This window comes from Chelonia mydas, chromosome 1 (assembly GCF_015237465.2).
Source record: "Chelonia mydas isolate rCheMyd1 chromosome 1, rCheMyd1.pri.v2, whole genome shotgun sequence".
Taxonomy (NCBI): Eukaryota; Metazoa; Chordata; order Testudines; family Cheloniidae; genus Chelonia; species Chelonia mydas.
Window position 1 is genome coordinate 311,773,067 of NC_057849.1, and position 27,923 is coordinate 311,800,989.

Consider the following 27,923-nt stretch of genomic DNA (forward strand, 5'->3'; position numbering starts at 1 on the left):
CTGACCGTACGTCTTTGTAGCCCTGCTGAGACTGGCATCAAGGTTTGAAAACCAGTGGCAACTGAGTATGATTTTCTTTAATTATTGTTATTGTCTGATCACAGATGTCATTGTGATCAGAATCTGGCCATATGTCAGCACTTTTCCACAAGGAACTCTACTTGGACCACCAACTCATATCAGATGGCCATTGAACATTCTTCAGATGGCAACATTTCTGGGGTATCACCAAAATAGACTAGAAGTGAATGTCCCTGTGGCCCATTATTGATACCTTAAGCTACTATGTATCACTGTCTTTTATATTCAGATTTTTGTTTACGCCTCAATCAATCATTTAATTTAATCAGTGGAAGCAACAGAACTTTGATCAAAGTCATATATCTTCTTTACCCCAAAGAAAAGAATGTGTGAATACTGTTGTTGGTGTACTGTATTCTCTTCCAGCCTGTTAACCAAGATGTGTTCTTGCCTCTGTAGTTTGTTTTTTGGTGACAGTCTCTGGTGTGGTAGGCTTGCCCTGAAGTCTTTTCATATTATATTCATTTTTACACACCAAGGGACAGGTCCACAAAAGATGTAGGCCCCTAAGTCACACATTTAAGCGCTACAGTGATCCATAAAACCCCTTCTCAACTGCCACCTAAATTTTTGCCATAAACGTTCCTCAAGCACCTAAGTTTCTGCATCTGGGCATGAGATTGCTGCCTCCGGCAGGCCTCTACACTTCTACCTCATGCCTAAGCCCCAGTGTGATCTTCAAACCAAGTGAAGATAGGTGGGAGAGCACCTATCTTGCTTGTGGGCCCAAAGTGGGAGGTGAATTTATGTGAACAACCTCTGAACTCTGGGTCTTCACTGACCAAGGACACCAACTGTGAGTGGGGTGCAGTGGAGGGAGAGGGGAGTAGCGTGATAAAGGAACATTTGTTTGTCAGACTTTCACACTGCAAGGTGAGAAACCGAGGCAAAGGACATGGCGCAACATACTCTGGGGTGGTGCTTGGCTTATGATTGCATGTTTTGAATGTGATTGCATGTTTTCCCAAACTAATGCTTGGTTCCCTTTCCCTTTTAATAAAAGTTGTCTTTTGTTGTACACAGACTCTGCTTGTGAGTGGGGAAATATTGCCTCTTTTAGAGGCACCCAGGGGTACATAGATGATGGGTGCCTCCCCTACTGGTGGGCACAAGCTAAAGGGGTGGACACGTGACCACTCTAATTGTCTCCCCTGCCCATTGACCCCTCCTGCCCTGCTCCCAGCTCAGGGCCACAGTACTCTTCCTGCCCCACGTTACCTCCTGGGGTGGGGGACTCTCTGTCCTTCTCTACCTGCGCCTCTCCCTTAGCACTTTCGGCTGCTCTCCCTGGAAGGAGCCGCTTCTGCCTGAGACAGCCTGGCTTGGAGGCTCTGCACTGCCTCTCAGGCAGAAGCAGCTCTGTCCCACTCCCCGCCCGGCTGCCAGGGAGAGCAGCCGACCATGTCTGGGGAAAGGCACAGGGAGAGAAAGACAGAATCCCTCTCCCTCCCCACCCCTGGGAGGCCAATCTGGGGGGGCATTTGTCACCTCTGCAAGGGTGGAGTTAAGTTTCCCAAGATTACTGGGAGGGGGTTGGAGCCAGTTCTGTGTTGTAGTGTTAAGAGGAACCCTAGATATTGAACCCCACCCTTGTTGCCTCAGACTTCACCTGTCAAAAGGGTTACATGCAGAAGGGAGGAAATCTCTGCAAGGATCTCTTTGTGGAGATCCCCCCTCCCCCGCCCAACACACACATACCTCAGCCTGAGAAAGGGCAGGGTTTGCGCTTCAACAGAAATGTACATGGAATTCATCCCCAAGCACCAGCTCTGGACCCCTGCCATACAAGCACTTCACAACGCCAAAGGAGCTATGATGTCAGGGCCACCCCATTCCTATGCTCTTAGAAACCCATAAAGGTCCCTTGAAAAAGTAATTCCGCAGGGAAGAGTATATCTTTCCCTCACACAATTTCTGGAGGACACGATGAGAAATGATATGCGTCTCCTTTCCCAGGCTGCCTCCACTCCTCTCCCCTAGCCTGCCCACTCTCATCCCACACTATGGACCCAGATTGCACGAAGAAGCCTCTGGAGGGTCTGGGAAGCCAAAAGGTGCTGTGAAGGCAGCTGAGCTCCTTTCTGCCCCAAGGAAGGTGGGGAATCCGTGTGGATCTAGGGACACAAATAACCCTCTGAGTAGCACTTACTTTCTAACACTGAAAATTCATCTTTGTCGGTGTAAGCTTTTTAAAGCATGTTTTCAAGCTGGGCTAAATCAAGTGGGCTGCTGAATAGGTGTGGAAAAAAAGAAACATTCTAGGAAATCTCCACCACCCCTTTCATGTCTACAGAACGGTACAAAATAAATTTCTATGGCCCAAGTGATTTTTTTCCCCCTGCTCAGGAAAGAGTACTCTGCACGTTGTGGGAAATTTTTTCAGAACTCTCCATAGGCTTCCGTGGAATTCTGGGCATGGAAGATTTAGTAGGGACAGAGTACTCAATAATGAACAGCTAGTGGGTGTAACATTGTTTCTGCCTCAGGAGTTTTACTCTTTTTGTCTATAATTAATAAGCAATTGAAGGACCAAAACCATGGAATATTATTATTGCCTTTTACTTAAGGCCTGATCCTGCAGCTATTGAAAGTCTATGGCAAAGCTCTTATTGATTTCACTGGGGGAAAGATTGGGTCTTAAAGGATTTACACTAGCACTACATCAGCAGAAAGGAGCTTGATTCATTTCAGTAATTAGTTCCACTCAGACAGAAGATGTATAATTCCTCCAATCATCCTTTCACAAAGACAAGGTGCCTTCATATTATTTAGACAGAGCAAATATTAGCACAGGGTGACCAAAAATCCCATAACCAGAGAAAGAATCTGAACAGTTATTCTACAAGCCAATAATTATGTAAAGTTCAGAAAGTCAATGATGCACAGAGTGTCTAAAGAAGTGCCAGATTAAGGAAAACATTATTTATGCTTAGACAGTATTTTAATACTGAAGGATCTGTTTATAATCACATCATAGTCACATACACTACTTTGCTCATTAGTTCCAGTTGTGCATGTGGGCAGTCAGCTTGGAAACAATAATTGTTATCTACAGGCTGTTCCAGATACATGTATTCAAATAAGGAGTGTGTATGCCAGAGAAATAGTGCTTGAGCAAGTGGAGATTGTCTTACGATTGGCGTTAGGCTGCAGTAATTCATGGGGCTCCACTGCAGGGATGTCTGGGTGTATTTTTACACCACACAGAGCCCCACAGACGTCAATGGGGCTCTATGCAGGTGCAGGGGCTTTGCTGAACAACTTGCAGGACCAAACCCATAGTGCTCTATAAATGTTAATTCATTCTCCCATTACCACTGTGAAGTAGGTATACTTTTTTCCACTTTGCAGATGTGAAGCTGAGACTCAAGAGCTTACTTCTACCCTTGTGACCCTGTGTAAGGACCAAGCAAAATCTTTTCCTAACACACTCTGAGCACAAGGATCCTGAGCACTGCCAGCAATGCTAGAAACCCCCAACATGGTTCAGATATGGTAGGATCATGGCACCAACTAGAGCCCAGAGCAGGACTAGTGTACTGCCATGCAGCCGGACTGGGATCGTGCGGGTCCTGCAGGACTCACTACCGAATACCAGGAGTGGGTGGGAGCGGAATTTTAAAAAGTCCCACACAGGGCTTTAACATCAACTCCCATCCCCACCCCCAGCTAGCAGAGTGGTCTGACTTGGGAAGAACCACATGTTGTCCCCTTTCAATAGGCACACTAGGGGTTGTGTTCCCCAAGGCTTGCCTCAGGAACAAGGCTTCTGAGAGCTTTCTCTGAGGGAGCCCATCACTGTACCACCCTCTACTGTAGGCTGTGCCTTAAAGCCACAATTTAGCTTTAAAATATTTGTCCAGGACCATACAACAAGTGTGTGGCGGAGCCAAAATTAATAGTACTTCAGGATTCCTAGCTCACAGTCTCATGCCCACAGAGTAGGCCATGCTGCCAAATGACATATGTATTTGAAATGTTATACCTGATAATGCAAGCTACCTGGCCCTTTCAAACAATTTTCTAACTAATTTTGACTGTAAATTTCCATAAAAATGAAACTTTGAAATACAAATTACAAATTTTGGCAGTCCGTAGTATTGTCTATTTATATTCTAAGAGAGTGGCAGAGTAAACTCCTCTATCACTGAAAAATGGCTGGCAATATAATTTCATTTAATGGGTATATATTACTTTGAACTAAGTCTTTGCCATCTGTTCTGCTCCACAATTATGAATGTAAAAAGGACATATTTCACAATTACATCACTAAAACATACAACATAAATGACTTAAATGCATATGTATGTTCTCCAAACAATGCAGCATGCATCTGTGATGTTTTTCTCATGTTTCAGGATAAATTAGGATAGATGGAAATTACTTACTCATTATACAGTAATTTTCTTGATATTATCAACTTTGTTCATAGAATTCAGTATTTCATAATATGAAGATTTCAGTGTATTATGAATGTTTACTTAGCCCAAAAGGCACATGTATAAAATAGGAATGCCTCAGATAACAATCATTTTAGATTTCAGGTCTTTAAAATATAGACTTATCAAAACATGTTCACATTTCCTTAGCCATATGTTTCCTGTTGTTTAATGGACAGTGGCGACATTTTTTTCTAATCCACTGGGATTTATCGGAATGGAGAGACTGAACTAATGACTTCTGTAGTGTTAGTCATATATTACACTCTAGAATAACGCAAATAACATCCTGGGGGGGGAATGATGTTGTGCTTGACTTACTAGCACATTTTTTCTTATAACATTTACATGGATTCATAACCTCGTGCCCAGAAAAATATATATTTTCAATTCTATTTTAAGATTTGTCATATGACACTCATTTGATTCTAGGATAGGTCATAAAGGAGTATTTAGAGGCATGCTTCCAGACTCTCTAACCATGTATTTGTATTTGTGACATGCAAGCATTTTATCAAGTCATTTCCTTTATGGCAGTTTTATAATGTATTTGTGCACCTGTGTATATTTTAAAGTATTTATGGCCTGAGTCTCCTTTCACTGACATGGGGTTCACATGGGTATAACATCACTGATTCCAGTGGAATTACTCCTGATCCACACCAAAGGTGAATCAGGTCTCTAAATTGGAATTTTTGCATTCAGGACATTTGTGGTCACATTCATCTCTTATAAAATGACCTTACTGGAGTTATACCAGGGAAGCTCCTGGATCCCACTAGGAGCAGGGAACAGCCAATTAGTTATGATTTTTCAATGTGAAAAAACAGCAAAAGGTCATTACAGTTTTAGGCCCTAGTCCTACTAAGAGATATGGACAGGCATGTCCCTTTTCAGTTTTGGCACTTTAGGTTGCACATGTGAAAGCATGATAAGTGTACTACTAAGCATAAGCATATTATGAGAAGAGTCCCTTTCTGCATGGCTTTGGTGAGATCTGGAGTACTTGTTCAGCTCTGAGTACATCCATTCCTGAAAGATATTGACAAATGGAGAAAATCAATAAACTGTTTAGGGGGGAAGATTAATTAAGAAGAAAACAATGGAGCTATCTTTGTATATTTTTGCTAAGGGATGTGTAGGAGTGTCCCGAACTCCTGCTTATGGAGCACAGTGCACTCCCAGTAGAATAGAGATGGAGCCTTCTCCACATTCCCCTGAGCACAGAGACTGCAATTCTGCCTGATCCTTATCTGGGCTGCTTAAAAAGCCAGAAGGTTTATTGCTCCCTCTCCACACATCACATATCTAAGTATGAGCCATATAAAGAAATGTGTCCCTCTGCAAAAATCTGAGCACCCTATGAATGACTGTGCATGGTTAGTTCATCTCAAAATGCAATGCTATGGTTAAGTGTTATTTCTACTCTCATTATACCCCTATCTTATGCTACTCTCTCCCAGAGTGCTCTGCAAAGAGGTGTTTATCTCAATTTTTTTCCCACTGGAAAAATAAATAACCTTATCACTATATATTTCATTTGCTTTGCTGCCAATGCTGTAACAAGTGGCTCCCTAACAAGCTTTTGATTTGCCCATGATATACCCTGTGTCCTGAAGGGGTGATGGAGTGAGAGGGCTTTGAGGTTGCAAAGAGGCTAAAATAGTCTATTAATTTTTTCCCCCCAGTAAATAAAAATGCTTTATCATAAGCAAGGAGGGAAGCAGCAACACTTGGCAACCAAACTCAAACTAAGCTGCACTTTGCTAAAAAGGTCCATACTTCCTCCTAGAAAAAACATGACTCTAGTGTCACTCCAGCACTGTCTTCAACCGGTATAAACAGAAGTGGGCGGAGCGCTGAAGGTGTCTGAGGGGTGTTCCAGAATATTTTCCCACAGGAAACAGGTAAAAATAATTGTCATTCAGTGAAATCAGTGTTTTTCCAAAGGGGGGGGGGGGGGCGGGAAATGTGTGTTCTTCAGAAGTACTCATGAAAGCTTCTGGGATAAAAACAAATCAGTCAGGAGTGATTTAGTAGTGCCCAGAGATGTGATGAAATTCATTAGAGTCAGGGTACAGAGACACGGTCCTAATCTTTCTTTCAGGTTGGTGGCAGAATTTTAACATGTGGCTATCAGTAGCCCCCAGAGACCCACGCCAGCACATTGTTGTTTCTGAAACCTGGGATGATCCAGTGAAGCTATGAGGAGATCCCTGTGTGCTATTGCTATCCCATTCCATGTTTGCTACCAGGCACTGCCATTGAGGGGGAGGAAGCTCTCTTGGGAAATGGTTAGGGTTTATATAAAGAATCCTGTGCTTTGTCCCCCTCGCCCCCACTTGAGGGCCTGAGGTTAGTCAATAGGTAGGGTTGACTGGAGCCCTACTTCCTGCTCAGTGGTGAGGGACAAGTCTTGCTTTTGGTAGTCTGCAACCACCCTTGCTCAATCCAGTAGAGCAGAACTAGCTGGGAAATAGAGTGAATCATGGCAACCATATCAGGGGAATTTCCAGCACTTACTCTTTTGTTGGGTGGCCTGCAACATATCCCATCTACTCTGCAGATGAAGGGGACCCTAGTTAGGGCCCACCAAAAAAATAGATGCTTTTCCTTTTCTTCACCTTAGGATCCATGAAAGCCACGATACTGGCACTCAGAATGTGTGAATCTGGGGTGTGAGGGACAGAAGGAGACACATTCTGCAGCATCCTCTCTGCTGAGCTGATACCTGCATCTACCCTCAAGGAGCATTAACTGAGTCTCCATTTTCCCAACCCTCTCAGAGAGGGGAATTTTGGACAGATGTTAGGTGGCTGTAGAAGCCATGCTGCCAGGTAACAGTGACTGGTGGATCTGGATAAGACCAACTCTCTGTGGAACTGACCATTCCTTTCCGGTAGATCCCCCACCCAGCATATGCACTATTGGAAGACCAAATGCCTGCTCCCCTCCTCTATGGATTCCCAAATCCCTCTGCTCTCTCCAACCAAGGAAACTGTTTCCATGAGATAAATCTCCACAGAGTTTTCTCCTGGCCCCTCTATTTCCCTTACCTCCATGCACACTTCTGTAGGAGGAGGTGCCTCCAAGTGTTTGGAATATCTGCAATAGCTGCCTGATACAGAATAGCATACCATAAATAAAGTAAAGCATAATGTGTAGGTATTGCAACAAGTTATGGACACGTCAATATTCTGCCTTTAAACCTTTAAACTATGGGCTGAGTCATGTCTTCCTCTCCAGGAAGATATACCATATCTGTGAACTGATGAGCACCAGACTCAGGATGGAGCAGAGATTCACTACTCTGGGAGCTGTAGGAGGAATTCTGCCTTATTCCCTCACCCTGCATGCCCAGCCAACTCCATCCCTTTTGGGGTGCCTTGGGCTCCATGGGCACAATGTGTGAGCACTCTCTCTGCTCTGGGAACCACAGGGACTATGGTTATATCCACAACTATGAAGGGGGCCTGTGAGGGAGAGGATAGTTTACCTGCCCCATCCCTCTGTGCACCCCAGGACCAGCCTGGGCCAATATAGCCCTGTAAGGTTTATTATCTTGAATCAGAGTACTAACATGGTCCTAGGGTGAACAAGTCAATACAGCTATTGAGCAGTAAATATCTCAGAACCCAGATTCCGGATCTCAATTTCCAGTCAGTGAGAGAGGGGAAAAGGGAAAAAAACAACCAACCAACAACCCGGGTTTACTTGTCCATAAATCCCTTGCCATCTGAAAGTCAGAAACATCTGCTCCTGTTGTAAGTAGCATATTGGATATGTTGATCATTTGTGATTTCAGCAATCATTGTCAGTGCACCCATGAGAAATATCATCAAGTTCAGGGACATATGGATAATATGGCTATTTAAAAGAGCATTTGGGAGGCAGTGGGGGGAAGGATTTTATTGAGTGCCAGAAAACTAGCCTGATTAATCTCTGGGTAGGTCATTTTTCAGCTTTTTTTGCTACAGTGCAGGTGTGACACTTGTTATCTCTCCAGGTGCTGTGCTCTTGACATTTTATAATCAGACCAATTGCTTTGGTACTGAACTCTAGTATTTTTCTCTGTCACCAAAATTATAACGGCAATCAATATTACAATGTCTGAAAGCAGACCCACCATTAGCAAATTACTTATTGCACTCCAGAAACTGTAAGTGGCCAGCATTTCTCTTCAGAAACAACTAAGACGAAGAGAAAGTGGGAAGGCAGCATTGTACAATGAATAAGGCACCAGACTAGAGGTCAAGAGAACTGGCTTGTACTGGCCCCACCATTGGCTTGCTGCCTGATCTTGGCCAAATCACTTAATGTCTCTCTGCCTCAGTTTCCCCATTTGTAAAATGAAGACAACAAAGCTAACCCACCTTTGTAAAGTGCTTTGAGACCTACCACTGGAAAGTGCTAAGGATTATTACTACATGTTTTCTGGCTTATGCCCTGTGTGTGAAGATTGGAGATGAAGGGCCCTGAGGCTAAATGGCTGCTGCTAAGAGGTGTCAGATTGGTGCATGGAACCAAGGAAAGCCCAGTCCCTAATTCCCTTCTGTTAAGCAGATCTTCAAAGAGTATCTACCCCTCTCCATGAACACCTGTAGGAAATACACAGTGCTGCCCCACACTTTCACAGGGATTTAATCTAGTCAGGCAGTAGAGCGAAGGCCATTATGGCCCCAGGGACACTGTCAGTGCTTCCAGTGCCTCTGCTGTAAGAGCTGCTGAAGCCAAGAAGTGAGTGCAATAGCCAGAGGGATGCATGCTGAGTGGCTTCTGGGGATTAAAGCCAACAGGAGCAAAAACTTGAGGCAGGAGCTCAGGTAGCTAGCAGCTTTGAAGGGACAGGGATGGGTCAGAGCAGCAGGAACACATATATGTAGTACAGACTAACTGGTACACACCTGTTTTCATGCAGTCACTCATTCTTTAGCTCACAAAGTGTGACACACTTGTGTAACAGTTGTATATTTATTTAGGTTATTTTCCCACTAGCTTTTAAAAAACATTTAGGCACATGTATAAGTGAAAGCATTAAAACAGGGGTCTCAGACTCAGTTTACCCTAGGGCCAGTGCCAGTCCTCAAATCCTCCCAGCGGGCCAATAATGTCACTGAAGATGGTGTTCAGAAAAGAAAACTTTTGTGTTGTATTTTTTATTTCAAATTTCTTAGAAATAATGAAACTGTCATACAACTTGATACAATTCTTCACCTGCCAGAGAGTTTGTAGTGTTTGCCAGACAGCTGGCAACGCTTCAGTTCTGTCAGTTTGCTGACGTTTGGCCTCAGTGACTGAGCAGCTGAAACCTTCAGGATTGCAGCAAGGTGTGCATCAGATAGTTGTGTTCGGTATTTTGACTTGTTTATATTCATTGTGGAAAAAAGTGACCCTGCCTCCATGGCTGACTCTGCTCGGCAACTAATGATGCTCCCTCCATGGCTGACTCTGCCTGGCGACTAGTGATGGTATCTCTGTCCCTCTCCCCCAGCCAATGGGAGCTGCGGGGGATGCGGCGCCTGCAGCAGACATTGGGCAGCGTGGCTGCCTGCGTCTTTCCTCCGCGGGCCACAGTGGGGAGGTTCTCGGGCCGCAGATGGCCCACGCGCCGGGACTTCGAGACCCCTGCATTAAAAGCTAAGGAGAACTAATACTGCTGGTAGATTAGCTTCCACAATTTATCGCACGCAAGCTAGTGGACCAGATTCTCAAGAGTGGGTACAGCCCCTTTCCACCAGTCACATGACATAAAGGAGCTGTAATGCAGTTGCAAATGCCCAGTATAAATGTATTCCACATGCTTTATATTGCAGCATTTGACTTTATTTGACACACTCCAATCCCACTAATAGAAAGGCTAACACATGTTCATGCACTCAGGCAGCTCCAATTAGGTGCACCTATGGAGCATACTCCACCTGCAGAGGGGACAGCTTAAAAAGGTGAAGACTGTCACTGAAGGGGGATAGGGGCTGGAGTTTGCCTGTGAGGATAGACTGCTTGGAACTGTCAGTGAGCTCCAGTAGCAACGGGAGCCCAGCCTGGGGTAGTGGCTACCCTTCCCTTCCTCCCATCCCTTCAAGCCTGACACAGGTGAGAGGTCATGTATGGCTTTTCCCAGCCAACAGCCTGTGGCAGGACCTGGGGAGCGCCACCATGGACTAGAGGCAATGGGACTCAAAAGGACCCCAAGAGTAAGCTGACCTCCTGCCGGGAACAGCGAGATTGCCCAGGAGACCAGGGGGCAAAAGACTGAGAGACTATGGCCGAGCCCAGGTTGAGAGTCAGTCAACTACAAGTGTTGGAGAATGTGGGCCTTAAAGTCCTACACCTGATACAAGGCCCCAAAGTAGAAAAAGGTTCCACACCAGTCCATTGATAGGGGGCTTCCGTCCAGATGGACCATGAGCAATGGTGTAAGTGGATGGAAGAGTGGCAACAAAAGCAGGCCAACAGCAACAGCAACTCAGCACCAAATATTGCAGCCGTCAAAGGCCCAAGCAGTCCAGCAGCAGCAACTGAAGGAGATTGTGTTCCAGCAGCAAGAACTCCAGAGACTTTCTGCAACACTTAAGATCACCAGCCCCTGCCCAGGGAGGCCCTGCAGGGCCCAATACCCCTGGGGGAGCTCTGCCATTTGTGCCATTGAAGTTAACTAAGATGGACCCAGATGATGGGTCTGAAGGCATTCCTCACCACCTTCAAGAGAGTGGTGCTGGCCTCTCAATGGCCTCTGGAGCATTGGGTGTTAGTTTTAGTGGATAGGACAGGCACAGCTGACCTACTGTAACCTTGATCCAGAATAGGCTCAAGACTACAGTCAGGTGATGACTTCTATTTCAGATTACCCGGATTATAAGCGACGAGACACACTGGCAGCACTTCAGAGCAGAGACATACCCCAAGGGGGCCCACCCTCAGGTGGTAGCACAACCATTAAAAGAGCACTGCTGGGAATGGCTTTGCCCAGAAGAATGCTCCAGGGCTCAAGATGCAGAGCTGGTCCTAACAGAGCAGTTTGTATCCATACTTCCAGTAAGGGGTCAGGAGTGGGTATTCCGGCCCACTCACCAAACAGCCCCAGGCAGTTCTAGGTGCCCACCAGCTAGGGTGACCAGAGGTCCTGATTTTATAGGGACAGTCCCAATTTTGGGGTCTTTTTCTTAAATAGGCTCCTATTACCCCCCATCCCCTGTCCCGATTTTTCACACTTGCTGTCTGGTCACCCTACCACCAGCAGATACTGCACCCTGGGCACGATGAAAAATATCATCAGCAAATCCCATCCCGGTGACCTGAGCTACCTACAAGCAGAGGGGAAGACCTCAGTGAGACACAGGGCTGAGCTCAGATGTAGGATCACCCAGATAGCTGCCCAGTGATGCAAACAACTAGTCTGGAGTCCTTGAGCTTAAGCATAGATTCTACTCATAGTTCTCTATGAAGGAGCTGACAGAGACAACCTTGGTAATCTGCTACTCCTGTGGGAGCATAGAAGTGCACAGGGACATAAGAAGAAAGAGTGTGCATCGATGGAGTGTGAATACACAGAGGGCTGCAAGGCAGGCAAGAGCCCCTCCCCCCTCAAGTTGATGGTCCCACTAAGCATCCATGTTTGTAGACTTGGGGTGTAGCCAAATGTGATGCAAGCTGAACTAGCAGGAGAGATGATCGGCCTGGGATGGGGATGTGATTTGCTTGCAACGTAAACGTGGAGGCATAAAGCCTTATCCCAGTATACAACTGGAACTGATGGTGGGGACCCACCGATTCAGTTACAGTAGAGCTAGTTGATAAATTAGCATACCCTGTGATAATTGGCCCTCTTTTTGGCAACTTGCAAACAAACTGACTAATGCTGCTGCTCAGCTCCTAAAATCCCTGACCTGTGGACACCACAAACTTAGCAGGCCTGGGGGGACTCTGAAGACCCCAAAAAGGGGACGTCCCGGGGACTCGGGCCAGTCAGGATGACTCCTAAATGGCCAGCATCTGCCGTGGACCTCAAGGCTCTACTGCAAGGGGGAAGCTTTGTCTCAGAATAGCGTGATGACACAACACTTAGCCTATGAACAAGTGTCATTCTTGAATTAGACCTCCAGCACCTTCCCCACTCTGAACTCTAGGATACAGATGTGGGGACCCACATGAAAGACCCCCTAAGCTTATTCTTACCAGCTTAGGTTAAAAACTTCCTCAAGGTATAAACTTTGCCTTATCCTTCAACAGTTTACTGCCACCAACAAGTGTTTTAAACAAAGAACAGGGAAAAAGACCACTTGGAGACAACTTTCCGCAAAATATGCCCCCCAAGCCCTACACCCCCTTTCCTGGAGAAGGCTTGATAATAATCCCAGACACCTTATCGTCCCACCACACCATTCTCCAGCAACCCACCTCACCCCAGTGACCAGTCAACTGGGCGATGTTTTAAATGTAATGAGCTGGGGCATGTGAAGGCCAACTGCCCCAAGAACCCCAACAGATTACAGTTCATTGCACCAGGGTCACAACAAAGGTCCTCAGGCCCAGAGGCCTCCCAGATACCCTTAAAGCGAAGGGAAACTGTGAGTGTGGGCGGGAAGAAGGTTACAGTGCAGAGGGACACTGGAGCGCAGGTGTCAGCTATCAATCAATCCTTAGTGGACCCCAACTTAATCAACTCAGAGGCCCAAGTGACGATTCAACTCTTCAAGTCCAACTCTTTCAATTTGCCTACAGCCAAATTGCCTGGCCAGTACAAGGGCTGGTCAGGCATGTGGACTTTTGCAGTCTATGATGATTATCCCATTCCCATGCTGCTGGGGGAAGACCAGGTAAAGCTGGCCAGGAGGGTGGGAATGGTCTCCCACAGCCAGACTAAGCAAGCTTCCACACCTATCCCTGTTCCTGAGCCTTCCACCAGGGCCCCATCTGTGTTACCAGAGACCCAGATGGAGGTGGTGGAACCGGATCCCCTGCCAATAACTGCAACGGCCATAGTGGATCCAGTCCCAGAGACCCACCAAAGCCAGTCTCCAAACCGAAACTGGCAAAGCAACCAGCACCAGAACCATTGCTAGCACTGAGTCCGGTTCACCATCAATGGAAACAGCCCCATCATCTGCATCACTTCTAGACGGACCAAGCCCAAGTCCACAATCCATTGAGGAACTGATGTTTCCAGCATCAAGGGAACAGTTCCAGGCCGAACAGAAAGCAGATGAAAGCCTCCAGAGAGCTTGGACCGAGGCACAGAGCAACACACCACTTTTCAACTCTTCTAGTCTATCCCGGTTTGTTGTAGAAAGAGGACTTTTATACAAGGAATCTCTTTCTGGTGGGCACCAGGAAAACTGGCATCCTCAGAGACAGTTGGTAATTCCAACTAAATACCGGGCCAAGCTCTTAAGCTTAGCCCATGATCATCCTAGTGGCCATGCTGGGGTGACCAGGACCAAAGACCGTTTGGGGAGGTCATTCCACTGGGAGGGAATGGGCAAGGATGTTTCTGCCTATGTCCGATCTTGTGAGGTATGCCAAAGAGTGGGAAAACTCCAAAACCAGGTCAAAGCCCCTCTCTAGCCACTCCCCATCATTGAGGTTCCATTTCAGCGAGTAGCTGTGGATATTCTGGGTCCTTTTCTGAAAAAGACACCCAGAGGAAAGCAGTACATACTGACTTTCATGGATTTTGCCACCCGATGGCCGGAAGCAGTAGCTTTAAGCAACACCAGGGCTAAAAGTGTGTGCCAGGCACTAACAGACATTTTTGCCAGGGTAGGTTGGCCCTCCGAAATCCTCACAGATGCAGGAACTAATTTCCTGGCAGGAACTATGGAAAGCCTTTGGGAAGCTCATGGGGTAAATCACTTGGTTGCCACCCCTTACCACCATCAAACAAATGGCATGGTGGAGAAGTTTAATGGAATTTTGGGGACCATGATATGTAAATTTGTAAATGAGCACTCCAATTATTGGAACCTAGTGTTGCAGCAGTTGCTCTTTGCCTACAGAGCTGTATCCCATCCCAGTTTAGGGTTTTCACCATTTGAACTTGTATATGGCCGCGAGGTTATGGGGTCATTACAGTTGGTGAAGCAGAAATGGGAGGGGTTTACACCTTCTCCAGGAACTAATATTCTGGACTTTGTAACCAATCTACAAACCACCCTCTGAACCTCTTTAGCCCTTGCTAAAGAAAACCTAAAAGATGCTCAAAAATAGCAAAAAGCTTGGTATGATAAAGATGCCAGAGAGCAGTCCTTCAAAGTAGGGGACCATGTCATGGTCTTAAAGGCACTCCAGGCCCATAAAATGGAAGCGTCGTGGGAAGGGCCATTCACGGTCCAAGAGCTTCTGGGAGCTGTTAATTATCTCATAGCATTCCCCACCTCCAACCATATTAATTCTCTAAAGCCCTTTTATTCCAGAGAATTAAAGGTTTGTCAGTTTACAGCCCAGGGAGGAGATGACGCTGAGTGGCCTGAAGGTGTCTACTATGAAGGAAAAAGTGCTGGTGGCGTAGAAGAGGTGAACCTCTCCATGACCCTTGGGTGTATGCAGCGACAGCAGATCCAGGAGCTGTGCGCTAGCTACGCACCGACGTTCTCAGCCACCCAGGACTGACTGAACGGGCATACCACTCCATTGACACAGGTAATGCTCACCCAATTAGAGCCCAACCTTACCGGGTGTCTCCTCAAGCTAAAATTGCTATAGAACGGGAGATCCATGATATGCTACAGATGGGTGTAATCCGCCCCTCTGGCAGTGCATGGGCATCTCCAGTGGTTCTAGTTCCCAAACCAGATGGGGAGATATGTTTTTGCGTGACTACAGTAAGCTAAATGCTGTAACTCGCCCAGACAACTATCCAATGCCACGCACAGATGAACTACTGGAGAAACTGGGACAGGCCCAGTTCATCTCTACCTTGGACTGAACCAAGCGGTACTGGCGGGTACCGCTAGATGAATCTGCCAAGGAAAGGTCAGCCTTCATCACACATGTCGGGCTGTATGAATTTAATGTACTCCCTTTCGGGCTGTGGAATGCACCTGCCACCTTCCAAAGACTTGTAGATGGTCTCCTAGAGGGATTAGGAGAATATGTAGTCACCTACCTTGATGATGTGGCCATATTTTCGGATTCCTAGGCAGAACATCTACAAAAAGTCTTCAAGCCCATAAAGGAGGCAGGACTAACTGTTAAGACAAAGAAGTGTCAAATAGGCCTAAACAGAGTGACTTACCTTGGACAGCAGGTGGGTCAAGGAACTATCAACCCCCTACAGGCCAAAGTGGATGCTATCCAAAACTGGCCTGTCCCAAAGTCAAAGAAACAGGTCCAATCCTTCTTAGACTTGGCTGGATATTACAGGCGATTTGTACCGCAATACAGACAAATCGCCGCTCCACTGACAGACCTAACCAAAAAGAAACAGCCAAATGCAGTTCAGTGGACTGAAGAGTGGCAGAAGGCCTTTAACCAGCTTAAAGCGACACTCATGTCTGACCCTGTGCTAAGGGCACCAGACTTTGACAAACCGTTCCTAGTAACCACAGATGCGTCCGAGCGTGGTGTGGGAGCAGTCTTAATGCAGGAAGGACCGAATCAAGAGTTCCATCCTGTCGTGTTTCTCAGTAAGAAGCTGTCTGAGAGGGAAAGCCACTGGTCAATCAGTGAAAAGGAATGTTACACCATTGTCTATGCTCTGGAAAAGCTACGCCCATACGTTTGGGGATGGGGTTTCCACTTGCAACCCGACCATGCTGCGCTACAGTGGCTTCATACCGCCAAAGGAAATAACAAAAAAACTTATTCGGTGGAGTTTAGCTCTCCAAGATTTTGATTTCGACATACAACACATTTCAGGAGCTTCTAACAAAATGGCTGATGCACTCTCCTGTGAAAGTTTCCCAGAATCAACTGGTCCAAATCTTCCTTAAGATGTGGGAAATATTATTAGTCTGTATTTGCAAAAAGAAAAGGAGAACTTGTGGCACCTTAGAGACTAACCAATTTATTTGAGCATAAGCTTTCATGAGCTGTAGCTCATGAAAGCTTATGCTCAAATAAATTGGTTAGTCTCTAAGGTGCCACAAGTTCTCCTTTTCTTTTTGCAAATACAGACTAACACGGCTGTTACTCTGAAACCAGTCTTTATACAGTTAGTAGTATATTTAGAGATGCATGTGTCTTATTCACTCTGTTTTATCCTAGAGCTCCAGGAAGAAATCCCAGCCAGTGTTTCACCCTATCTGTGATTTGAGGGGCGTTTCATAAATATAAAGGGAAGGGTAACCACCTTTCTGTATACAGTGCTATAAAATCCCTCCTGGCCAGAGGCAACATCCTGTTACCTGTAAAGGGTTAAGAAGCTCAGCTAACCTGTCTGGCACCTGACCCAAAGGACTAATAAGGGAACAAGATACTTTCAAATCTTGGAGGGGTGAAGGCTTTTGTTTGTGCTCTTTGTTTACGTGCTTGTTCTCTCTTGGGACTGAGAGAGGCCAGACAGAAATCCATCTTCTCCAACCCATCCTAATCCAAGTCTCCAATATTGCAACCAGTATAGGTAAGCCAGGCAAGGCGGATTAGTTTATCTTTTGTTTTAAGTGAATTTTCCCTGTGTTAAGAGGGAGGTTTATTCCTATTTTCTCTAACTGTAAGGTTTTGCCCAGAGGGGGATCCTCTGTGTTTTGAATCTGAATACCCTGTAAAGTATTTTCCATCCTGATTTTACAGTGGTGATTCTTTTACCTTTTCTTTAATTAAAACTCTTCTTTTAAGAACCTGATTGATTTTTCATTGTTCTTAAGATCCAAGGGTTTGGGTCTGTGTTCACCTGTACAAATTGGTGAGGATTATTATCAAGCCTTCTCCAGGAAAGGGGGTGTAGGGCTTGGGGGGATATTTTGGGGGAAGACTTCTCCAAGTGGTCTCTTTCCCTGTTCTTTGTTTAAAACGCTTGGTGGTGGCAATATACTGTTCAAGGACAAGGCAAAGTTTATACCTTGTGGAAGTTTTTAACCTAAACTGGTAAGAATAAGCTTAGGGGGTCTTTCGCGTGGGTCCCCACATCTGTACCCTAGAGTTCAGAGTGGGGAAGGAATCTTGACACACCTATATTTAGGGTTGACCATATGTCCCATTTTTAAAGGGACAGTCCCATTTTTTGGGACCTTTTCTTATATAGGTGCATATGATCCCCCCCTCCCCCACCCCCTGTCCCATTTTTTCACAGTTGCTATCTGGTCACTCTACCTATATTGGCATTTTGGTATTGCAAGGGTTAAAATGATCTAATTAGAAAAGTTATAATACCTAGTACATTTTACTTCTTTTGCCTCAAAATTTTCTTTAAATTTGCTTTGGTTTGAGTCTTTTTATTCAGTTTTTCAAGACTGTGGTTCTGCTTCATACTGAGGTGTTTTCTACAGAATCAATGGGGTATAATTTTTAAGCAGAGCACATATGTAGCTATTTATCAGTTCAGAAAAATTTTGTAGCCAAGAGCTTATTGTGTGTCACAGGAACTTTGTGCACTTCTCAGAAGGTAGCTCTGACTAGGTTTCAGACCTGCGGCTGAAATGAAGGATTCTCATTAAGATAATGCTAAACCTCTGAATTTACTACAGGTATTTTTGTTTGTTTTAAAATCATCCTCTTACGTTATACATTTAACTAATACAACAAAATAGTTAATCAAATGGGGAAGTTTTAATTTCGGGATTAACTAGAAAATTCTGTTCCAAGAGTTCAGAATGCTGGTCATTTTGAAACCTAAGCAACATCCACTGAAATCTATGGAAAGACTCCCGTATTAAGTTCAATGGGCTTCAGATCAGTCTCTTTATTTTTTCAGTTGACGCTAATTTTGAAACAACTATTGGAAAATGTTGGCAACGTATTCTGCAAAGTTAGGTGTCTCAAAATAGGCATCTAAATAAGTTTCCTGTGCATCACAACTCACACTAAAAGCCCCCTGCGCTGGCCCAAAAGGCCAAAACCCTCTCCTCATTCAAATCCTTCCTAAAGTTTCACTTAAAAAAAATCATATATCACATTTATTTTTATATTAAAAGATATGCTAAAGCTCAAACAGAAGATATGAGCTTGATGCAGAAATTATTTTGTGAGGATCTGAAGCCTGTGTTACACAGGAGGCCAGGCTATATGATAATAATGGTCTCTTCTGCCCTTAATATCTATGAATCTATACGATGATATTAAAAAGAATTGCTTTACCAAGATGAGCATATGACTTTGATAAACAACCATGTAATCTGGCTGCAAACAAACCCTGTCCTTCCTGTTCCCTCACCCCCTGCAATGTTTTGTGGCTTCCCCACCCCTTTTGTTGTGTCATATTTGAGACTGGATTGTCAGATCATCAGGACATGAATCTTGTTATCACATCTGCACTGGAAGACTTCCATCAAGCATTTTGGGCATTATGAAATAAAATAAATACTAATAGTTGAAAAATCAGGCCTCTAATTTCTGTGCCCAGATTCAGGCACCAAGCCTGAAAATGTTGTCTATGTTTTTAATCTGTTTTTAAAATTGAAGAGTAGAATCAATTTACGGCATATCTGTCGCATAACTCGAATTATGACATAGTGTAAGAAATAGACAAGACAGGCTGACTTCTTCCCCAGTTATACCTGGGCAACCTCACAGAGTGCAAGAGCTAAAAGGAATTTGTTGCACATTGCTTCTGTGAACTCCATGGGCTGACTTCAGCTTCAGCTAGTTTAGACTGACAAAAGCCCATGGCAGCACAAGGTCCACCAGATGAAAGTTTTGATGGTGCAAAGAGGCCATAGCTTCCTACCACCCCCAGGAAGCCAGTGCAACCCAAGAAGTGGGCAGCAAAGGGTGGGGAGCAGTCACATAACAGGGTACCCTGAGCAGTTTTTAAAACTGCCTTCCCTTTGTGAAACCTTGCAATACCACCTGGCCTGTCTCCTGGTGAACTGCAGCCCCAGAGCACAGGAGGACCATGGAACTGCAGTTTATCTCACTCTGCCAGGAAGAGTGAGTCTGTGCTTTTATATAAGAAACCCTGACTGAAGTTGAGGTAACTACTGAAAAACCTTTGTCCTGTGGGTTGACAGTAGGACAGATTCTCAGAATTTATCCATAATGAAAGTCACTTTTCAGCCTAGCAAACAGTAGATTTTTTCCTTTTAATTCTAAGGCTGAAGTCTAAAGCAATAATAGAAATTAACTGCAAAGTCAGCAGGAAATAATGGTCATTATTTTGGATCAATAACAATATACCTCCATGAACAATACTGTTATAATTCCACAGTAACCCAAGCTAATGTGACTGGGTTCTATCCTGACAGCTGTGCCATGAATCTGTCACCTCTGTATATTGACTGGGTCAGATTCTGCCCTTATTTACATATGTGCAAACCCACTGATTTCAGAGATGTAAATGAAGGCATGATTTGGCCCAGTATTTTTATTATATTCACTTCCTTGCATATCAAGATGCCATATCTATTTGCCATTTCTTCTATTATGCTCTGAATTCCTGTTAGAAGTGACCAGTGATTCTGAGTGCCTCCAATTTTGAGTGTCCAAACTGAAATGTCTTAAAGTGGCCTGATTTTCAGAGAGCAGGTGCTTAGCACTTTCACAAACCAGGACCTTTAAAAGGTGACTCAAATTGCACATCCAAAAACTGAGGCACTCCAAAATCACTAGATACTTTGGAAAATGTTGGTCTCAGTGTTTAAAACAGCTAGTGCTGTAGGTGCAATTCAAATCAAGATGGAAGAAAAACATTCCATAGCATCAATCGATTCAAATGAAAGTCACCAGTTGCACTGCTGTTATCCCGTCTAACCCTCCAATCTCATGTCAAATATAGAAAAGTCTGAACAGTGTGTCCTCCAAAAGAGAAAAACGTGACAAATGGGAGGATTTAAAGTTTACGGTGTGGCCAAAATTCCAGACTAATAGCACATCTCGTCATAAAACCCTTGAGATTTAGCAGGCAAACATCAAAAGGTTACAGTGTTTTCTTCTGAATCTGTAGCACTTCACCCTGTTTAGTTTGTGTAACAAAAAGTGGAAGTTAAAAGTGGCCAGGGCTGGCTAGCAATTAATAAACACAGTTATCAACTATAGCTAAGTCACTCTGGTGTGCCTTGACATTGCAGCCTGCTATTGTGTATGATCTTCGAGCAGGGAGACTTAAAATAATGATTAATCCTGTGCCTGTGAAAAGCTGAAAGAATAATTTGAAAGGAAAAATCTACTCAATTATTTCAGCCACAGTTTTCTGCTTCCAAGAAAAACCACAAGTAGATCATAACTTCATTAAATGTATTCTCTATTCAAATTTATTCTAAAAATACCTTTTAAAATATCTTGTGTGACAGGGTCAGCCCAGATGGCTACAGAAGAGTGATCCTATTGGGATCCAGGAAGTGGACACTCAGAAGCCCGCCCACTGTTAAAGGACCCCCCCCCCTCAGCCTAAGGGGAAGGTCCACAGGACCTGGAAGCCAAGTGATTCTGGGGGACAACTAATGAAATAACAGGGACAGGACTGCAGTCAAAGGGTCAGACGAAGGGAACCTGACGGGGACACCGAGCAGAGAACCCCGGACAGCACCCACTGCTCCTCGAAGGTGTCAAAGGAGCCAGTGGACACCGCCCAGAGGAATTCTGCCCGGATGCATGAACGGACGGAGGATCGGAAATAGGCCCCACAGTCACAGGAGACCCCGTCTGCCAACCTCCTCTCCCTGGTTTAATAGATGGCCACTTTAGCCAGGGCCAGGAGGGCATTGACCAGGAGGTCCCGTGACTTTGTGGGGCCACGAATAGGGAGTGCATAGATAAGGAGGTGAGGGGAAAAGTGTAGCCAGAAATGTAACAAAATATTTGTGAGGAGCTGGAATGGGGGCTTCAACCTGGCACACTCCAAGTAAACGTGCACCAGGGTCTCCCTTGCACTGCAGAAGGAGCAGGTGTCTGGGACAGGAGTAAACCACGTCAAATACACACCCGTGCTCACGGCTCCATGAAGGACTCTCCAACTGATATCCCCGGTGGGCCTCGGGACCAGGGTAGAGTATAGCCTGGCCACCGGGGCGCCTCACCCTCCAGAGGTGGCAGGAGGTCCCGACACTTTGTGTCGGGGTGCAATGTGAGGGTGAGGAAGTGAAGGGTGTGGAGCACGAGCGTGTACAGATGTTTCCTTGGCGCGGTTTGGAAACGAACCAGCTGCAAGTCGTGCAGCCAGCTCACGGCGAAGGGGCGGGGGAGCCGGTTGGGTCCACAGGGCAGGGGCCTGTACAGAAGAGTGATCCTATTGGGATCCAGGAAATGGGCAGGCAAAGCCCGCCCACTGCTAAAGGATCCTCCCCAGCCTAAGAGGGGGATCCACAGGACCTAGAAACCAAATGATTACGGGGGGACAACTAATGAAATAACAGGGACAGGAGTGCGGTCAAAGGGTCAAATGAAGGGAACCAGACTGGGACACTGAGAAGAGAATCCCGGGCAGCACCCACTGCTCCTCGAAGGCATCAAGGGAGTCAGTGGACATAGCCCAGAGGAACTCTGCCCGGATACGTGAACGGACGGAGGATCGGAAATAGGCCCCAAGGTCACAGGAGACTCCATCGGCCAACCTCCTCACCCTGGTTTTATAGATGGCCATTTTAGCCATGGCCAGGAGGAGGCTGACCAGGAGGTCCCATGACTTTGTGGGGCCACGGATAGGGAGTGCATAAATAAAAAGGTGAGGGGAAAAGTGCAACCAAAATCTTAACAAGATGTCTAAGCATGAATACAAGCTGTGATACAATGGTACCTGTGGATGAAAACCATTTTCAAACATGCTGCTCAGGTCTAGTACAGAAAGGGCCTCTGATCAGCAGTACCCAAGCCTGTCCCAAGCTTACTGACATAAATGTGCTTTGAATTGGACCATTTATGAACCACAGAGCTTGTTACGGACAAACTATCAGTGTTCTCTGAATGTCCTTGCACTTGTGGCTTTATGTCAGACCTTTACATTTAACTGATAAGGCTTTGGTATATAACTGTGTGTCTTTCAGTGTCCAAATACATGTTCTTTTCCATTTGAGAACAATACAGCAATCTTTCCATTTAATTATAGGTTAAAGTCTAACATATTGCACCAAATTCTGCCTTGAGCTACATCATGATTTCAAACTACTGCCTGGTCTCAGAACTCCTTTTACTAACCAAAATTATTTGGAAAAAATGCTATCACTCAAACTTCAACATCACCCCCTCCTCTAGTACACAGGATCCTTCACAATTAGTAGGGCCCTACCAAATTCACAATCCATTTTGGTCAATTTTATGGTCACAGGATTTTTAAAATTGTAAAAATGTATTCCATGAGTTCAGCTATTTAAATATGAAATTTCATGGTGTTGTAATTGTATGGGGTCCTGACCCAAAAAAGAATTGGAGGAGAGTCACAAGATTATTGTAGGAGAGGCTGTCGTACAGCTACCCTTACTTCTGAGCCCTCAGTCAGCAGCTGCCACAATCCGACCACCCAGCTCTGAAGGCAGCAGTGCAGAAATAAGGGTGTCAATACCATTCCATGCCATCCTTACTTCTGTACTGCTGCTCCCAGCTGGGCTCCCAGCCCGCAGCCACCACTCTCTGGATGCCCAACTCTGAAGTCAGAGCAGAAGTAAGGGTGGCAAACCACAACCTCCCTAAAATAACCTTGTGATCCTCCTTCAACTCCTTTTTGGGTGAGGACCCCCAATTTGAGAAATGCTGGTCTCCACTGTGAAATCTCTATAGTATATGGTAAAAGCACACAAAAGCACACAAAAGATTAAATAGGGGGACAATATTTCACAGTCCATGATGTGTTTTTCATGGCCATGAATTTGGTAGGGCCCTCACAGTTAGGCTTCAGGACAATAGCACAGCAAGAAGGTCTGACCTGATTGTTCAAACATGAGGAATCCTCTGCTTGATTTTAATGTCAAAATGTTAAAAGGGATATGTGACAGGTTGGATCACAGAAACCCCCTGGGAGCTGCCACTTGATGTGCCCAGACTACTTCTGCTCCTACTTGCCTGCCCAGTCAGCTTAGGACTTCAGTGCCTTGCCTGGTTTGAGCCAGACCCGCTAGCCTGCTGCAAACCCAGACCCAGGTCTGAACCACGTCCCCTAACAGCTGTAGGCTTAACTGAAAGCAGCTTACAGAAGTGTGCCTGTCTTTGGATGCCCAACTCCCAGTGGAGTCCAAACCCTACATAAATCCATTTTACCCTGTATAAAGCTTATACAGGGTAAACTCATAAATTGTTCGCCCTCTATAACACAGATAGAGAGATATGCACAGCTGTTTGCCTCCCTCCCCCCCAAGTATTAATACATACTCTGGGTTAATTAATAAGTAAACAGTGATTTTATTAAATACAGAAAGTAGGATTTAAGTGGTTCCAAGTAGTAGCAGACAGAACAAAGTGAATTACCAAACAAAATAAAATAACCCCCCCAAGTCTACGTCTAATAAAACTGAATATGGACAAAACCTCACCAGTTCCCATAAGTTTCCTTTTATGGACAAATCTCCTTCTAATCCAGGTCCAGCAATCACTCACAACCCCTGTAGTTATTGTCTTTTGTTCCAGTTTCTTTCAGGTATCCTTGGGGGTGGAAAGGCCATCTCCTAGGCCAGCTGAAGACAAAATGGAGGGGTCTCCCATGGGCTTAAATAGACTTTCTTTTGTGGGTGGAGATCCCCTCCTTTCTCCTATGCAAAGTACAGCTCCAAGATGGAGTTCTGGAGTCACCTGGGCAAGTCACATGTCCATGCATGACTCACAGTTTTTACAGGCAGAAGCCGTTGCCCACATGGTATCTTGACTGTCTCCAGGAAGACTTCTTATGTGGATTGGAGCATTCCAAGATACATTGTTCCTTAAGCGCTTCTTGATTGGGCACTTAACTTTGCGAATTCCTTTTTCCAGGAACCGACCAAATGCTCTACTAAGGTTATTTAGAAATCAAGCCAGTATACGGCCAATATTCATAACTTCAAATACAAAAATTATACATGCATACAAATAGGATTAATAGATTCAGTAGATCATAACCTTTGCATAAATATATTACATGGCATATGTAGCATAGAACGTATTCCAGTTATGTCATATATATTCATAAGCATATTTCCATAAAGCCTTATGGGGGGCACCATCACAGGATATTTGCAGGGTTAGACGACACAGTGGTAAAGACACCTGTGCTTGATATACACCAGAGTTTATATAATTGACAGTATGGGTGCAGTTGATAGCTCTATTTCCTAGTGTAGATAAAGCCTCAGTATCTTGGCCTCTTGTTTGTTTTCACCATCAAGCCACAAAACATTCACTCTTTAGATCCCTCACGCATAGAATCGTAAAATAATTCTGAGGGTTTTCCAATAGTTTTCAGTGTTTTTATCATACAATTAAGCTACTGAAATACAGCCTCAGTATCTTAGATTTTAATAGCACATATATTAATGACTTTGCTCATCTCTGGAATAAAAAAGCAGTTCAACATTGCACAACATTATACCGTACTGTAGGATAAGAAAAGCAGTATAATGTTCATTTAAATTACGGGACAAATTTAAACAGAATATACTTATTTTAGCTGGAATATGGCTAAAACACTGGGATTAGCCCCACTATGCTTTCAGAAACAGACATCTGTTTAACAAGTGTTCAGGACCACTCATTTTAGATCAGTAGTGCCACAACACCATAATGGGATACTGATTCACTCCTGAAATAACTAATTACACTGTTTGTGAATTGTAGTTCTTGACTAGGCAGTAGTAAGAAGCCTCTGAAGTCTTCTCTCCACTACATATTTTTCTGCGCGGATGCAACTCCAACATAGATGGGGCACAGGGGTTTTGGGGGGGGGGTTAAAAAGGTGTTATTTTCTTGCACCTTGCTAATGTAACCCACACACCTCCTGGGTGTGGTGTTCTGTCCCATCTAGTGGCACTGAGATCACTTAGAAAGAGAGAGTTAAAATCAGTCTGCTCTACAGTCTTAGCTAACAGCTAGTTGGCTTTTAGCTCATGCAGTCGCGGCTTATGCACTAAGCTCCAGAGGTCCCCGGTTCAATCCGGCCAGCTGTCAGCGTTACACTAACGCTGCAACTTCCACCATTAATAGCACTAGTGGAGCTTGCATCCAAGCAGAAAAGTATTTACAAGCCTTTCCAGCACAGATGAGCTCTACATTTATATAGTCTTCTGTAATTTAGTAGGGATGGTCTTTGATACAAACCAAGGCTATAAAGGCAGCATGAGGTGTCTTTACAAGTAGAATAATTAATCATTTCTTCTAGCTGCACCAAAGAGGCATGCACTTTTCCTTTCCAGCTAGCATTGTCTTCTCTTTATCACCAGTTTCCATACTGGATAGGAAACTGCACCAGATTCTGATCGAAATAACACTGTTGTCAATTAGGAATAATTTTGGTAGAATCAACGGAGATGCACAAGAATAAATCCAGAATAACTCAGATCATAATCTGGCTCCAGTTGTTGAGTAACTCCCATATTTTCAAGATGAAATCATTTGCAAACCACTGAAACTGCGAGCCAAAACTTGCCATACTGGCTCATCCGCAGAAGAGCTGTTGTGGGAAACTGCTTGGGGAACTGAAAACTGTCAATCCATCCTTTTACCTGTAGTAAACGACATTTCTGTCAGTAGCCCTAATATTAAATGTTGTTGCAATAATGCACATTAAATGGGTATTATTGCATAAAAGGGCTGAATTCATGTAAAAATGAATGTCCTCCCAAACGACATATTCAGAGGCACATGTTTCTATTACAAATCTCAATGTCTTGTAAAAGTCATTCATTCTATTGAGAAATCCTTTCATGGCAGAATAGTAAACAGAGCAGAAATTCCATATAGCATATTTTACATACTTAATTTATTATAATTGCACCAACGGTTTTTGGAAAATTCTTCTACATCTTGGCAGTGTACAGATTGTGCTCTATTGCTTTAACATTCTAGTTTACTAAAATTCCACTTTGATTAGTTTTATACCCCAGAGTCAGCTTAAAACTATAAAGAAGCTTTCATCAAAGTTGGCTTCAATGGTGTTTTAAGTTCTATTTTTTAAAAAAGCTTCACTCTCACCCATATTATTTTAATATTTTACACACACACACACACACACCTATACCTATGCCTGAGGTGATTCTTTGTAAGAACGGATGTTAATGATTAATTTGAGTAATTAAAAATATGCCTTCATCTTTGATAATTTTCATAGTTACCCACTACTCCTGCTCCTTTAAAAGATTAACTGTTTTGAAATTGAATTGTAGTATTAATTAGGGCAATTAAACTGCATATGGAAATCCCAATTAGTATATTTTAAAATAAAAAATAGCTTTTATTTTCTTACTGGTTGCCCACCTACATTTATTTAACACTACTGACATAAGCTAAAGGCAAAATTCAGGACACAGTAATGATCTGTTTAAGCATTATCTAAAAACCAAAACAAAACTTTTTGGTTCCATTTCTAAGATAAAGATATTCAGATGATGGTTCATTAAACAATGTTCCTTAATTATAGATTATTGCCCTGAAGATAATCACCATACAATGTGTGAAGATTTCCGTGTGTCTACAATTCAACATTACATTTTAAATATAAATGCAATAGAGTAGTATCATGTAGGATAAATTAACCTGTGATAAATATGGAACAGTCATGCATGGTACAAAAGTATTTTATAATGTGTTGTTATATAACATAAAATAGCTTTTTTTAAAAACAGTTTCATGCAACCCTTAGGACTTTTAATCATACACACACTACAACATTATTAGTAGTGATTGAGGGAAACATTTTGCCTAATTTCAAACCTGCTTGAATGCTATGGGTTCCAAAGCACACTGCTAAGCACAATGGGACCCTGATTCTGATTTGCACCTTTATCTACCTAGAGATTTTGAAAAAAGAAGAAGAATGGGAAAAAACCCAAAATACCATAGCTATGTCGAACACTGAAAAGGACATAAGTCAAATATGGACATACTGAGAACAAAAAAGTTAACAGGGAGAGAAGTTGTATTACAGGCAACTAACTTGTGCCAGCCTAACTTTTGGAGTTTGTTCTTTTAACCTTAATACATACAGAAGCAGAGACTTCTCTTTAGGTGGAAAAAGAATAATCTATGAAAATAATATTATAGGGGGAAAAAAAACATTTGCTGATGCAAACTAGTTTTGCAAACCCTGTGAACCTGAAACTACAGTTCACAAGGTTCACAAAACCTCCAACAGCACAAGGTTTGCCCATCCCTACCTATATTAGTCATCTAAAAGAAATGTTCCTCCCTGACCTTTCTGGG

General features: G+C 44.1%; 1 long non-coding RNA gene across 1 annotated transcript in view; it reads right to left on the minus strand.

The window, feature by feature from the left end:
• Nucleotides 1–23,917: 23,917 nt before the first annotated feature.
• LOC122466526 overlaps nucleotides 23,918–27,923 on the minus strand; it is a 34,580-nt gene continuing 30,574 nt past the window's right edge. Inside the window, exon 4 of the long non-coding RNA XR_006292123.1 lies at nucleotides 23,918–26,227. This is a non-coding gene — a long non-coding RNA (uncharacterized LOC122466526). The remainder of the gene's footprint in view (nucleotides 26,228–27,923) is intronic.